The sequence below is a fragment of the Theropithecus gelada genome, chromosome 2 (genome assembly GCF_003255815.1).
Source record: "Theropithecus gelada isolate Dixy chromosome 2, Tgel_1.0, whole genome shotgun sequence".
NCBI classification, from domain to species: Eukaryota; Metazoa; Chordata; class Mammalia; order Primates; family Cercopithecidae; genus Theropithecus; species Theropithecus gelada.
The window spans coordinates 5,277,997-5,294,916 of NC_037669.1; positions in this window are offsets into that span (position 1 = coordinate 5,277,997).

The following is a 16,920-nucleotide window of genomic DNA, read 5'->3' on the forward strand; positions in this document are numbered from 1 at the left end:
TGGCAAGTTTTTTTTTTTTTTATAATTTCACAAAAAGAAAAACTTACATATGTTTTAATTCAAAATCTGGATCAATAACTTTAAAGTTATATTACTTTATCATTTTTTATATCTTAGCAAGAGAGAAGGAGAGATCTTGTATATTAAAATCTTAATAAAGTTAAAATGATTAATTATATGGACCATATTGCTTCAGCAACTTCATTTTCAAACACATGGATAAAACTCACCCAGAAAACTTTAGAATTCCATAACCATGAAAGGTATTGGAAAAGGAGCAAAAATGAAAGAAGAAAGTTTTTGTTGTGGTTATTTCGTATAGACACTATACAATGAAACAAATAAATTAAGCAAAGGCTTCAACTACCACTTAAGCATTCAGTTAAAATTGTTAACAATGGTGTAATGCATTAGCAAAGCCACTGATGAGGACATACACCTAGGCGAAACCAGCTGCTCCCTAATGGAGGAATGGTAACATTTACAGTCAATAAATTGTTTGCTTTGGTCCATGGCCATTTTTCCTGAGTTATTGCAGAAATCAAGCAACCATTTACCATAAATTGACTACCTGTTTAACTATTTAATACTTGAATACATTTTATTTCAGCCCATGCCTAGTAATGTGGAAGATATTCCCATCAGTATTACTAGAATATTTTCTGTTACTATTCTAATAAATGCAAATGCAAAAATTAACAATCCTCTTCTAACTTTATATCGAACATGTTTACTCTCTTACTACCTTTATAAAATGATCTAGTGTTAACATTTTTAAATATTAAAATATACAATTTTAACATAATTTTGGATAGTTTCAAGGCCTATACACAAGGATGGTTAATATTAGGTGTCAACTTGACTGGATTGAGGGGTGCCTGAACGGATGGTAAAATATTGTTTCTGGATGTGCTTGTGAGGCTGTTGCCAGAAGAGATTGACATTTCAGTTGGTGGACTGGGAGAGGAAGACATACCCTCAAAGTGGGTGGGAACCATCCAATTGGCTGCCAGCATGGCTAGAACAAAGCAGGCAGAAGAAGTGGGAAAAGTTTTGCTTGCGGACGCTTCTGGATATCTTTCTTTTTCTCCGTGGCCAATGCTTGCTTCTGTTCCTCCCACTCTTGGACATCAGACACCAGGTTTGTATTAATCCATTTTCACACTGCTATAAAGAACTACCCGAGACTGGGTAATTGACAGAGAAAAGAGGTTTAACTGACTCACAGTTCCACGTGGCTGGGGCAGCCTCAGAAAATTTACAGTCATGGTGGAAGGTGAAGGGGAAGCAAGACATGTCTTACATGGTGGCAGGAGAGAAAGAGAGTGAGCTGGAGAACTGCCACACACTTCTAAACCATCAGATCTCATGAGAAATCACCCACTATTAGAAGAATTGCATGGAGGAAACCATCCCCATGATCCAATCACCTCCCACCAGGACCCTCCTCTGATACATGGGGATTTCAATTCGAGATGAGATTTGGGTGGGAACAAGGAGCCAAACCATATCAAAGTTCTTCAACTTTTGGACCCTAGAACTGGCAGTAGCAGCTTCCCGGGGTATCTTGGGCCTTCAGACAGCAGACTGTATGTTATACTGTCAATTTACTGGCTTCTTTCCTTCCCCAACTTGTAGATGGCTATCATGGTATTTTGCTTTGTAATCGCGTAAGCCAATTCCCCCTAACAAACTCCCTTTTATATATACATCTATCCTATTGGTTCTTTCTCTCTGGAGAACTCTGGCTAATACATATCCCAATGTATTATATGAGAAATACATTTTATTAAATATATATTCATTATATCTTAAAGATAAAGATTTATTTCACTTCATTTCTGGAAAGTATTTGCTGTATAACTGAGTTGGAAATACCCATCCATATCACAAAACTAATCAAACAAATTAGAAATAATTCCTTTGAGAACAACCTAACTTTATTTTTAAATTTTAAAAAAATGGTTAATAAGTATCTATATGAAAATGTTCTCACTTCCTAATTTTAATTTTAAAACAGAAAAATAGATAAATCAATAATAAAGTACCATTTCCCTTGGAATGTCTTGTTAAATCTCTCATGTTTTACTTCAGTGGTTCTTAGCTTCAGGGGCAGTGCATTCCCTAACTGTGCCTTTGTTTTGTCCCTTAGAGAGTCTCACACCAGAAACAACACATCTTTTGTCTGAAAAATGGGAGCAATACAACTGTGAAAGGAGAGATGGAAATCAAGGGCTGATATATTGATATTCAGTCTTGTCAATTTCAGAAAACTCTACTGCCTTAGTCCATTTTGTGCTGCTATAACAAAATACCTGAGCCTGGGTAATTTATAATGAGCATAATTCATTGGCTTCTCGTACTGGAGGCTGGGAAGTCCAAGATGAAGGATTAGACACCTGGTGGATGTCTTTTTGCTGTGTCATCTTATGATAGAAAGCAAAGAAAGAGCAAGAGATTGAACTACCCAGGCTAGAGTGCAATGGAGCGATCTCAGCTCCCCTCAACCTCCCTCTCCTGGGTTGAAGTGATTCTCCTGCCTCAGCCTCCTGAGTAGTTGGGATTACAGGCATGCACCACACCTGGCTAATTTTGTGTGTGTGTGTTTTTGTTTTTGTTTTTGTTTTTAGTAGAGACAGGGTTTCTCCATATTGGTCAGGCTGGTCTCGAACTCCCGACCTCTGGTGATCTGCCTGCCTTGGCCTCCCAAAGTGCTGGGATTACAGGTGTGAGCCACTGCGTCTGGCCTCAAGCCCTTTCATAACCAGCATTAATCCAAGATCTCTTGTCAAGCCCTACTCCCAATACTGTTGCATTGAGGATTAAATTTCCAGCACATGCTTTTGGTTGGACATATTCCAGTCATAGCATCTATCTATGGAATTGAGTATCTGGAAATTGCTATTCGTGATCAAGCTGACACCTGAAAGTCTTCCTTTTCTGTAATTTGAAGATTTTTTGTTCAAATCTTCTCCCTTGTGTTTTCTATCATCACCATTAAAATGTTACTGCAATTATATAAAATGAATTATAAAACATTTAGAGACAGGATGTGCTTTCTGGAGGTGTTTTATGAAAGAAGGAGTGTAAATTCTAGTGACTACACCTATGTGCCTGATTTTAACACCTAACAAAACTTTTGACCAAATTGCTTAACAGTTGGTTTTTGAACCTGAGGGTAACAGAAGTATCAGAGGCCTAATTCACATCAACTTTGTCTTATTTATTACTCCATTCGCACCTTCAGTGGGTGGTATCACGCAGACTTCGCAGGCCAGAATGTACTTCAAGGTGACAGGAAATTGCTTCATGTGTATATCTCCGCTTCATTTTTAGCGCTGGGACTCTTCCTATACAGTGGCCACCTGAAATGGCAAGAGCGCCTCCAAAAGACAGGGAAGGGATCATTCAGGGGCCTTCCTCAGTAATGAAACAAATAACAGCTGATGGGAAAGTAAATAGCTGTTGATGGTACTCTGTGTGCTTCGCCAAAGATCCCTGCTGAAACAAGCCCCTCATACTGAGGGTCGCAATAATTATCCCTTGTACAGGCTTTTTCTTCTTCCTCATCTCATGTTCTCTCTTCTCCAGCTCCTATAATCTAATAAACTAATTTAACGTAAGATTTTGTTTCACACTGTGCATTCAGGGAACATAAGCTGAGGGACTATTGTGGAGGCTAAAGTAACTCCATCTTGGATGCAAACCTGCTATGTTGACTTCTGATTAACCCCAGTTCAGTAAATTTTTCTAAGATTTTCACTTTCACTTACTGCAAATGCTGCCTCAGGTCAAAACAACCTTGATATTATTATAAATACTCACTTGTCATAAATCCTACCCTAGGCAATTTCTCTATAGCATATAAATCCTGGGCCCAGGGGATAATGAGACCAGGGGTCTATCATCTCATCTCACCACAGACATGACTTCTGTTGCTAAGTATCTTGAATGTTTGTTTCTGAGAAACTGGATTTTTGACCCTCTTTCTTCACCTCAAAATTTTTGGCGTTTGGGGGTAAGTTTGCATAGACCTGCTTACCACAGAATAATCATTAATAATCATTAATAGGAGTAACTCTAGAAAGCAGACCCTGAGGATTCTAGAACTACTCACTCACTGATTAGAGAATAATAAAGATTCCCCTACTGGTAAGAAGAGAAATTGTGATAACTCCCGGCACAACCATTAAGACCCTCATCTATAGTGGGTTGGAACAAAGCACAGGTAAAAGGATATCCTTGGATTGTGCTTTTGAACAATGTTGTGTTTGTTTTACTTTACTGTTTTGATAACTTTGTTAACTATTGCTAATGTGTTAATTTCTCTTATTTTAGAAGTTATAAAAAAGAAAAAAATGCACATTCAGCTTAATGAGGTGTAATTCAAGGAATGCTGTGAAAATCAGAAGTTCTATATGACAGTGTTTAAAAAGATCCATGTCACACTTATCTTGGATAGGCTGGGACACAGTAGCTCACTGATGGACCTGAAAATGGATTCCTCTGGGACTACAACTCTACTCAGGATATTCTGAATTCTAAGTGGTACACTTGGTTGTTTTGTCTTATGTACAGGGAGGAGTCACCTGAGGTAAAAAAAAAAAAAAAAAATATATATATATATATATATATATATATATATATATATATATATACACACAAATGCCTTGGAAGGGACAAATGACTCAATGTTTGATCAGGGTCCTTGGAAGGTTTGACAAAATGAGATCAGAGAATAGGAATATGGATAGATTTACAAGAGCAAGCAAAACATGTGTATGTTTTGTGTTTTATATTAATGCCCAGCAAACATTACTCACTACACAGGAAGCACTTAGCAATAAGCCAGGTAGGCTAGTGTATCTTTACTTGAAGGGATCGTTACTTCACATAATTCCTATTGTCTGTGTGATGATTCCTTAAAAACAATCTAAATTGTAAAAGGGATAAAATCTGCACATTGGTTCAAGAGCTTGAGCTCCCCGTAACCAAAGGTAACCTCACTACTGATAATGCTGAGTGTACAAACAGTCATCAGCACAGAACAAAGGATATGGTACTTGCTTTTGATATAAATAAATAAATACAAAGTATATAATGATATGATGGGTGGAGTCCAATATTACAAAGCAAAATAAGTCAGTATGACAGAGAGGTAGATGTCTTTTTAAACAGGATGAACAGTCTTTTTGGATAAGAGGAGACTGGAGCAGAGACCTAAAAGAAAAGAAGGAATAAGGGATTTGGATATTTGGAGAAGGAACATTTCAGGAAGGTTGAAATTTAAGTTCATAGTCTCTGGGGCAGAAGTAGGCCTCGTGTGATGAAATGATAGCCAGTATGCCAGCGCAGCTCCGTGTATCTGAATGAGTAAGAAAAGATAACTATATGAAGTCCACAGTATAGTTGCAGGGATGATTATAAGACTGCAAAAATCTAAGTTCATGGGCATTATTATGAGTGAAGTGAGAAGACATTGGAGAATTTGAGAAGAGGAGTCATATGACCTAAATGATAACTTAAGAGAATCTCTCTGTGAGGTGCATATTCTCCATGGAGTAATATTAATACCAGATGCAGGAAGTTACTGCAATAGTCTTAGAGAGAGATGATCATGGCTTAGACTGTTAGTACAAAGAAAGACAGTGAGGAGAAGTGGCCAAATGCTGGATATACATTTGTACACACACACACACACACACACACACACACTCTTCTGTACACATTTGTAAAGAGATCAACCTAATTAGAAGGGAGAGTAGGAAGGATGGGCTTAAAAGTCTATTTTCACTCTCAATTTTTTTGGCCATGGGTCAAAGGGATTAATCAGATAAATATATTTTGTTTCTCTATATAATTAGTAACCCTAGAATTTGTACTATATATATAAATGCACATAAACATAGTAATAGGTAAAAAAATGCATATTTTCAGATTAGACTCAACATTCATTTTCATTCAGTCTTTTAATTACATGTAAATATTTGGGTAAGCATGATGTGTGACTTGGATTTTCTTTCACACAGCCCAGAGATTCCTTAAAATCTCACTCATAGCTTTAAGTTAAGAATATGTGTTCTCTGTAGGTATTTAATGCTTATGCATTTTTATTAACTTTTTTCTTTAGATTGCCAATCTTTCTATATTACTTCACAAAGAATTATGGGAAAGGGCAAACTCTTTAAACCTTACAAGTTACTATTTTAGAAATAGAGACAGACTTACTGTGACTTTTGTTAGAGATTGCTTTTATGTCATGATTTCAACTGATGCACTTTCAGAAAACCTGCAACCTGGATATATCACCATGATGTGTGAGATGCCACATCATGAGTCACAGTTGAGATGTAATTCATTTCCACATAGACACATGTCTTCAACCTTTACAATAAAGTTTATTGAAAAATGCATTTGTTAAAAAGATCAACTTTCCTCAATAAGATTTTTTTCCTTTGATTTTAACATTTATATTCCTTGTCACTGGCTTTCCATTAGTATTTTAAATTGACATTTGAAATGACTTCTCTAAAGGTAGGAGCCCAAACACCACAGACACGAACCTCCATTCACCTTAGGGAATTCGGGGTGAACTCTTTCATCCCAGGTCTTCTTTGCTTCTCCAGAAAGCCACAAATTCCTTACCTCTAAAGACTTCTGCCGTCCCAAGCTCTTCCCTGTGTCTTATGCTAGCCTTCTCCTGCAGCTGCCACAAATATTTTCTATCATTTCACGGTTTAGGAGATCTAGAATAAAAAAATAATGAATTCATAAAGTTTAACTCATCACCATGTTAAAGGTTCACATAAATGCTTCTCCCACCAAAATATAATATGCTTAGCTGACAAAATGGCTGTGTGGCTAAACACAGAAGAGGAAGCCAATTTTTTATTCTATGTGTATTATCTTTACGGATCCAACTAGCATTTTGCAAGTCACCCACTATCTTTTTTGTCCATACTAGTTTGAACTGGCTTGTGTATGTATTCCTAACTATCTGGGTTATGCCTTAGATCCGTGCTCATACGAGTTTGAACTGGCTTGTCTATGTATTCATAACTATCTGGGTTATGCCTTAGATCCACGCTCATATTCACACGGGCACAGAGGGTACGTGTGTAGGATTGCAGGTTACATTGAGGATGAAGATTTAATTTCTGTTAATAAATTAGTTGCTCTGGATACCTATTTGTCAAAGAGCTTTAGATCAGAAAAAAAAAAAATAGCATCCAAACTTAATGTTCTATTTATAGATGAGAAAAACAAAGGCCAAGGAGAGGAAGTGACCTATTCCATGGTAGATGGCTAATTATTGAGGGAGCAGTTTCTAGAAATCATGTCCTTTGTCATTCAATTACACATTTTTTGATCTATAATACCATAGTTACCAATTGATTAGGATGTTTGCAAAACTAATCATGTATTTCCTTAAAATGTTAAATTTACAGGAAGAATTCATAAATGAAAACATCTACAATTTCCCATTAGGAAAAATATCCAGCACGCAGCCTTCAGCATGCTTGTACGTTTTTGAACTGCAAACAAAACTAATCCTCTTGATATGAACCTCAAGTTTAAATTAGTAAATCATATGTAATTACAGTTCAGTGTTTAAATAGGATTTACTTGAGGAGGGATTGCTTCAGTTTTACACAGAAGCTGACAGAATGCCTAAAGTCAATATACTCCTCCAGGCTAACATTGCATCTGCTAGGCAAACTTGTCTGTACTCAAACTTCAGAGGTGAGGAATGTGAATTATTGCCTAGATGGATAATGACTATTCACTACAACACTCTATCGTCTTTAAAAAAAAAAAGATGTTTCTCTGCATAAGACATAAATATTAATAAAGGCTTTTGTTCAGGAATCAGTGCTATGATCAGAGAAGTATGAAGAATCCATACTTCTACAGTTGAGTTAGCCTAAGGGGAGACAGAAGTACCTGACCTATATTAGATCACTCTAGCAATCACTGAGGGAGATAACAAATCTCATGAATCAAATAAGCAGCATATCCTAAGGACAGAAATACTTCTGAGAACAATGGTAAAGCAGAAACATTTGCTTTGAAACTGCCCTAGAAATGATGCATAAAATTAAAGGGGTACTCCAAGCAGACATTTTGTGTAAGAAAGGTGAAAGAGTGAGATACATGTATGTTGAAAAGTATTTAGAACTCACACACAGCAAAGCCTCTCTTGTAGCCATATGAATTTCACACATTCAGCTCTCTTTATTTTTAGTTTAAAGGGGGCGCTTATTTCAAAAGTTTATGACTGAAAGATAATACAAAGTCCAGAAACAAGGATCTTTGGACTTCAAGTGAACGCATCATCTTTTTCTTCCTTAACTGCTGAGGCACTGTCCATATGTTACTTTGTGAAACATGTTAGTCTAGTACCTCACTCCTGTATTCTTAGAAGGGCCTAATGTTTGAAATAAATATGCTACGTAATTTCTGCATAACTCATATAAGGTGAGTTTAAAATATCAGAAACAATTTTATTCTAAGCTACTCTATTATATTCCTTTTAAATAGGGAGGTAGAGGGGACAGATATTAATATGTCATAAAATAATTGAATAATCCACTCTGTTGAGAATGTTTCAAGTATATTTGCATTCACTCTATATCCTTGACAAATTGCCAATCTGAAAACTTTAATGTACAAAATCCCTAAAATTATTATAAAGATGTTTTAAATGTCCTAAAACTATGTAGCAAACATATCCAACATGGGTATGATGACCTAAATGGAAAACATGGACCATAATTATAATGTAGCAATGAATGCGTAAGTATGATGCGCTGGCTTAGGATCTGCATTAGATCGCTCTCCCTCTAAATCCTCACCCTGGTTTTCCTCATGTGTTAGATATAAGTCTTCAGTGTGAGATCGCTCAGACTCTAATTTTATAAGAATGAGTTTTTTAACTGCGATGATACTGTTGAAAACATTTGAAATATTTTTTTATTCAAATACTTTAGATTGTCTTTGGTAAAGTTTTATTTTTATTGGAAAAAAACTTTAAAAAATAACATACGAGTTGTTAGAATTGTTTATGTTAGCAATGCTAGACCTATAGTAAGGTGCATTAAATGCTAATTAAAATGAATAAAACTCTAGGGTAGTACTATTTCTTAAACATTCATCTGGCTCAAGCTGTTCTGTTAAGTTGTAATTTTAGCTTGGTCTCAAATGTCTCCCATAGAAGTCTGAGATTTTTCAAAACACATTTCACCTATGCCCATTGGACGACTTCTACTGATATCCAGGTGGCATGCTTACCACTTAAAACCCTTCCCCATATATCTCTTGTAGGTTCAGTTAATCTCTTCTGAGCAATTTATGAGCACCTGCCAAACTCTGAGATGGACAATGCTTAATGTGGGGGAGGGTGAAGACGTCTGCCTCGAGGCATTGATTCACCTTGCTGCCAAAGCAGCTGGCAGTGCTTTCCATTGCTGCAGAGGTTGCTGGTACCAATACCATGGCTGCTTTGTGCCCCCACAGTCCTGTGGAGATGTTTGAGCTTTTACTCACTTGTTAATTACAGGTCTTAAAGACTCAAGCATAAACCAGTGGGATATCACAGAAAGGGAGCTCTAATGACTAACTGAATTCCAGTTGAGAATAATTCCTCCAATTTTATGCTGGTCTTTGGACCACATTTTTGCAACCAATTTTTCTTAATAAAAATCATACTTTCCCCAGAAATTCTGTATTTCTGTTTGTGGACTGTTCACAAAGCAATTGTTGGCAACTCAAAAATTCCCAAGGGTTAGCTATGTTATAACAGAGCCTGTTTTCAACCAAAAAGTTTTCTGTATAGAAAAGTCAATATTCCTGTTGTACATGAAATTCATTCTAAATAATGCTGTTACTTGGAACTCTTTCATAAGTCTGATATTTGCAGGACTCATGGGTTACATTGTAAAATAATCATCTTTTGTCTTCCTCATTGCCTCATTCAACCTGCTCATACAGTAGTTACTCTTTATTCATGGTGATAGCTTGGAAAAATTCCATGTTTTCTTTAGTAATTTGGGGGCAAGTCAAAGTTCTAGTATCAATTTAAATCGTGAACACAGACTTAGCAGTTAAAATACTGGTCCGAGGCATTAATTAAATCATGAACTTAAAGTGAAGTCTTCTCCATTCATTGATCTGGGATCTGCAATAGGTAGGCAGCCTGTCCTAGACAAAAAGGTCATGGTGAGCTGCTTCTAATGTCCAATAAATGCGCTCTAGCCTTTCTCTCTTTTCAATAAGGCTTGCTGGAGATATATTAATTTTATTAATTTTCAAAGGACTTAGTTTTAGCTTTATGATTTTTATATATTATTTATACAAGTTATTGATTTCCATTCATATTTTATTTCCTCCCTTGTACTTATTTAGTTTAGTTTGCTCTTCCTTTCCCAGTATTTTAAGGTAAAATGTTGGGTGCTTATTTTCCCTTATGAGCATTTTAACTTATCACGCTTAAGGATGAAATATACATTTTTTGATAAACACTGTGTGTTTATGCATCTCACAAGTTTTGCTACACTGTGTTTTCATTATCGTTCAATTTTACTTATTTTCTAATGTGCCTTGTTCTTTTGTATTTGTTCTAACATTTATTTAGAATTGTTTAGCTTTTGCTCACATATTTGGGATACTTTAGATACCTTTTTGCACTGACTTCTAATTTATTTATTTATTTTTCAATTTTGTTATTGTTTTTAAAAAATTGTGTGGGTACATAGTAGGTGCATATGTTTATGAGGTGCAAGAGATATTTTGACAGGCATGCAATGTGAAATAAGCACTTTATGGAATTTGATTCAGTTGTGCTCAGGGAACATAGTCCATATTATTCAAATCCTTGAAGATGTATTCCAACTTATTTTAGGTTCTCACATATTGTCATCTTATTAACCTTTCATGTATATTAGAAAAACAAAGAATATTCTGCATTGGTTGGGTATAGTATTGTATAAGTGTCAATTAAGTCAGGTTGGTGGATAATGTCAGAATTTCTATGTTCTCATCCCATTTTGTTTTCTTATCCTAATTATTAGGAGATGTGTTTAAATCTTAAATTTTACTTGTATTTCTCCCTTTAGTTTTGTTCATTTTCTGTGGACCTGAACCTCTGTTATAAATGGGTAAATATTAAGGATGACTATATTTGTCTATGAATTCACTCTCATATTATTGTAAAATGATTTTCTTTTTCTCTATACTTCTTGTCTTGTAATCTATTTTATCTGACATCTATAAAGAATCATTCCTGTGAATACTGTTTGCATGGATTATTTTTCATATTTTTCATTTTATCCTACTTGCAGCTTTATATTTAAAGTCTTTCTCTTGTAATAATCACTTAGATTGGCCTTGCTTTTTATCCAGCCATACCATCTCTGCTTTTATTTAAAATGTTTAATGTATTTATATTTTATGTTACTATTAAGATGGATTTAAATCAACCATCTTACCATTTGTCATTTGTTTTCTATGTTCTTGTTCTATCTTTCCAACATTATTCCACATTAATAAAATATTTTTAATATTTCATTTTATTTTATAATATTTTTGCATAAATATTTGCTTATTTATTTAGTGCTTACTCTAGGGATTGTTGTATGTATTTTTACCTTATTCAGTGTATTTTGAAATAATATTATTCAACTTCAGGTTTAAAGAACCCTACAAAAGTGTGTACCTACTTAAATCCCTCCATTCCTAAGAGATATTATTTTCATATATTTTACTTTTACATATATTATGAATCACAAATGATATGTTATTATTACTATCAAATATGCCACTTTTTTAAAGAGAGAAAAGCTCATATTTTTGCATGTTTTTATCAGGATAAGGATGCTGGTGTTTTAAAAACAAAACAGTAAGAAATGGGTGAATGTGGCAATTACAGGTATTAATTTAACAAATAAATTTTGAATACTCTAGAAATATTAATTATATACTAAACAAGCTACAATTTATTTGTATTTCTGTCTACTACATTTTATCTGCATAACAAATGTCTCCTATTTTAAAGAGCAAATTAAATGTAAAAGTAATGTTTACTTTTCCAGGGGATCGTATGTTTTTTAAAATTTTAGATAAGAGAAGGATCCTGGATAACTTAAAAGAATATAAAGCAACATACTTTATATGCATTTGGATTTAATTCTAATTCTAATATTTTGGAGACATAGTTTTATTTCATTAAAGCTTAAATGGAAAAAATCAAGTTACATTATTTCCTCAAGGAAATTAAAATTAGTTTAAAAATAACTGCCTAAATAATTTTATACTTGATATAATGTCTACTCTCATCAGAAGACCTGTTGCTCCTTTTGTCAATAAATACAGTAAATAAATTCTAGCACTTTTCTTATGTTCCTTTTTTGTTTTTTAACCTCATCGAAAGCAGAGTCTGGGTTTAAGTTGAATAGGTTAGTGAATTTAGTCAATCCATATTAAAGGAAAAGTTAGTTAACATCTTTCTTACTACACCCATGACAGTTCGATTTTCCATTTGTCTATATTATTTGGATAATTCAACTCTTTATTATCAATAGGATGATTGACTATCAGGCAGATAAATTTTGAGAATTGAAAGCAGGAGGAGAGGTAAAGGAGAAGCTGAGTATAGAATAACTGAGTATTTTATGTTTGTTTATTAGGGAAACAAAAGAATGCTATACTGGATTTGTTCATTCTCCAATCATTTGTGTTGAGTTCAGTAGCTCCTAAGTATGTGTTTTCTTTAAATTTTTGTATTTTCCAAATGTCACATTTTTGATGAATGTGAGTTGGTTTAGAAATAAGTAAAATTCATTGCATGAACTCTCAGTATAAAATAGGAGTAAATACAATGAAATCTTGTCATTGCTCATAAAGCCTTCAAATCCAAGGTTTCATTTGCCAGGAAAAGAGAAACTGAATGTAATTGCTTTTCAACACTGAAATAAAATGCTTGTGTTTTAGGACATTTCAGTTTTGTGTATTGATGGGCAGTGGTGAGGGCTGATATACTATTGCTAAATTGCTAAATGTTATTAGGAAGGTTTCCTAAGGTTAAGGGTATAAAAATGTCAGTCAACAAACCATACTTGTGGTGAATCATTCAACGGTATTAAACCTGATGTGCCTCCTAGGTTTAATGTTGCATTAACTTCATCTTGCATTAACTTCAAATCCATTACTGAGTTATGGGTCCAAAAATACCCTCTTTTTGCCAGCATTTATTTGTAAGACTCTTCTGATTGCACTGAGTTTCCTGTGCTGTCTTCGAATAATGACATTGTTTCAGCTGTGAGAACATATTAGGAAATATATGATGCTTGCAGTTTTGCAGAAGTTGATTTCCCCCTGTGGAATAATCTTCATTCTAATTTGACTGTAAAATCCCCATAAATTATTTCAATCTCATTTTAGACTGGGACATATTTCATTGATTGGTAATAGCCTTAAATTACTTTTTATTGTGATTGTAATGTTTTCTTGTCAAATAGCAGGAAACAGTAAATTATAGAGTAATTTAACAGGTGGAAATATACACAAGCAAAAATTGTTAGCAACAAAGATAAACCATTAGAACAAATTCCAGTCTGCGCATACCTAATCAGTTCTTCCATCTCTACAGTTTAAGAAAGCAGTTCTTTCTTCCACAAAGTTTAGTTTATTTAGAATCCTGAACTCATTTTTAAAATGTAATCTGTATATTTGAAAATCATGGAACCATAAAATTAGAACGCAACAAAATATATTTAATGGTATTTATTTGGGGTAAGGTTGCTTTAATACCAGAGACTCCGTATTGAAAGCCCAGCACTAAACTCTTATGCTAGCCATAAACCGGTACAAACTCCTTGACCTTAAATGAGCTTTTCCAGTACACACTGAGTCAAAATGACGTCATCACTTTGAGTGAAAGAGAAGTGGGTTACATACAAGAAATATAATTACATTGAGAATACTGTAACCATAGAGTTTTCATGGAATTTGTTTGCACATTTCAGATGGAAGTCCTCAGGGATTTCTAGTAGGCTCTAATCAGAAATAAAAAGTTATGAAAATCAGTTTTCTTTCATAAGAAGGCTGAATCTGCAAAACCTTCTAGTTATCTGAGTGGCACTGTTATCTAATCAAATGTGAGTACTCCATTTCTAAACCCAAATCAGATCCACTTTAATGTCCTTAGAAAATAGCCCAACATTTCCAGAATCCAGTGACATAATTAAAGAAAAACATCACTTTGGAGAATTTCAACAACCCCTTAATCATGGACCTGGCTTTTTGGAAATTTTGAAATTATTAAATTTACTACATTGATTAATGAAATTAGCAATAGTCGGTTATTATAAAAGCAGATCAGTGAAGAAATGAGAAAGACCAAATGCAATGACACGACAAATAGTGAACTATATTTTATTTTGGGAAATATTAAATAATATTAAAGAATCATGTGTGTATGATAGTATATAAATTGTATGCTTGACTGCATTTGTGTATCTGTATATCTTTAAAAGTATCTTCAATTAAATATTACATTTTTAATCGCTAGAATAGCATATAATACATTAACATTAAATAAAGCTAAAGAAATGTACTATACGATTTTTTTCAATGAAGTAATGGAATATGGTAGACATTATATAGATTTCTGTGCCAAGAGGCTTGGATTCAATTGCTGGTTACAATATATACTTTTTATATAATTTTGTTCATGGAATCCTTTTCTGCATAACTATAAAAAGGGTAAGACTTATTTTAAGCTATGGCACTAAAATTAAATATCTTGTTTACACCTGCCTTAAATACATTCTGAAACAACAAATAATGACATAAATTGTTTAGCATAGAGTGGATGCTTCATAAGTTTTAACCATATTATTTTACCAAATCTAAACTGTTACTCACATATGAGTGGGTTCCATTGCTGGCAGGTAACGGCCCAATGACTACAACCAGGGAGGTTTAAAGAAGAGGATTCTATTACTTATCAAAAGTAAGAAAACCAGGGACAGTTCCCAAAGCAATGTCTCTTCGAACAAAGATAAAAGTGAGGCATTTATTGTGTTGTTCAGCTGAGTCATTGTACGTAAAGGTCAGGTAAAGGCATCACAGGCACCGTCATGGATCATGCTTCTTCATACATCACATATATAGAAAATAGTGAATAAGCTCCTCCCTAGGGATGGATGTTAGTGAGTGGATATGGTTTGGCTCTGTGCCCCACCCAAATCTCATGTCAAATTGTAATTCTGTGTTGGAGGAGGGCATAGTGGAGGTGATTGGATCATCAGGGCAGATTTTCCACTTACTCATGATTGTGGGTGAGTTCTCATGAGATCTGGTTATTTGAAAGTGTGTAGCACTTCTCCCTTGGAGTTCTCTCTCTCTTTCTCTCTTTCTCTCTCTCTCTCTCTCTCTCTCTCTGTCTCCTGCTGCCATGTGAAGAAGTGCTTGCTTCCCCTTTGCCTTCCACCATGATTGTAAGTTTCCTTAGGACTCCCCAGCCATGTCTCCTATGTAGCCTGTGGAACTGTGAGTCAATTAAACCTCCTTTCTTTGTAAACTACCCAGTCTCAGGTAGTCTTTTATAGGAATGTGAACAGACTAATACAGAAAATGGTAATGCAGAGAGTTCATCAAAGTTTGCCTCCAATTTAGGCCAACACATTTTTGTTTGCCAGGGCTGGGCTTCTTCCTGTAAGTTTTGGATGCAACAAAACCTCAAGGTCCGACAGTTACTAATGGGTACTTTTTCAGAGTGTGCATCTGAAAATATGGGGGGCCCTTGGTTGCAGACCTCCCTGAAACATTCCACTCCTGATTCTTGGGGGGTTAGAGATGGGGCTCATTCTTCTGTATCTACTTCATATTGTGTCTTCTACAGTTAAGGGAGTGAAACTCTCCAGCTGCTGAGTTCACATAAGTTTTTGGGTCACCTAAAATTGCTTGAAGGGGCTAGTATTGTATTAATAATACAAGCGGAAGATGGGACTGTTGGAGTTTGGAGGAAACAAAGTTTACTATCCATTTAAATGTACAGAGACCGAAAAGTAACCTGAGAACAATGGCCCCTAGGGGCCCCAGCAGAGAAAGAAACCAGGTGAAGTGAGAGTGCATTCTAAACTTGGTTGGTTGAGCTACACTTTTGAAGGAATAAAGCTATTCTGCTTGTTTAAACATTTCCTTTATATTAGCCTCTGTTTCCCCAAAGGCATGTACCCAGGTGCAATAGAAGATATTGGCGACTGCACGTATCCCTCCTTGTTCTGTTAGTAAGTAGTCTAAGTCCAGTCGATTATCCAGTACTACATTAGCTAATGTATTTAAAGAAGCATGCATATTTTGGAGATTCTCCCTCATTTTAGCTTCCAGATTCTCAAGTGTTCGGGTTAAATTTCTTAGGGTGACCTCAGGCAAAATTCCAGCAAGGGGAAACCAGAATTAGTGCAATAACCCTTTGTGGTCTGTTATAGTGGGTGTTCACATTATGAAATGTTATCTAATGGGTCCCAGAAGGCCCACAGTACATTGTCCTAGCTGTATTCCATTGTCAACACGGGGGTGAGCCACTGCAAGTAGCGGAGAGGAAAGAACCACAGGGGATTTATAGCTAGGGAGCTGGTAGTGGGGTGAGCCACAGATGAAAACGTATCCTGGAGGTGCACACACCCTCGTGGGAGTGATGAAGTTTAACAACCAAGCAATTGGAGGCCCCAAGGGGTACAGGTGGTCCCATCACATGAGGAGAATAAGGATTCTCCATAAGTCAGGCTAAGATTTACTTGTCCATTTGAAGCTCTTCCGTCAGCTTTGAGGGTGGGAAATCATAGTTTCCAATATCCAAGGAATTAATTTATTCCTTGCCAAAGTTTACATTATGATAACCAGTGTTACGGTCTATTA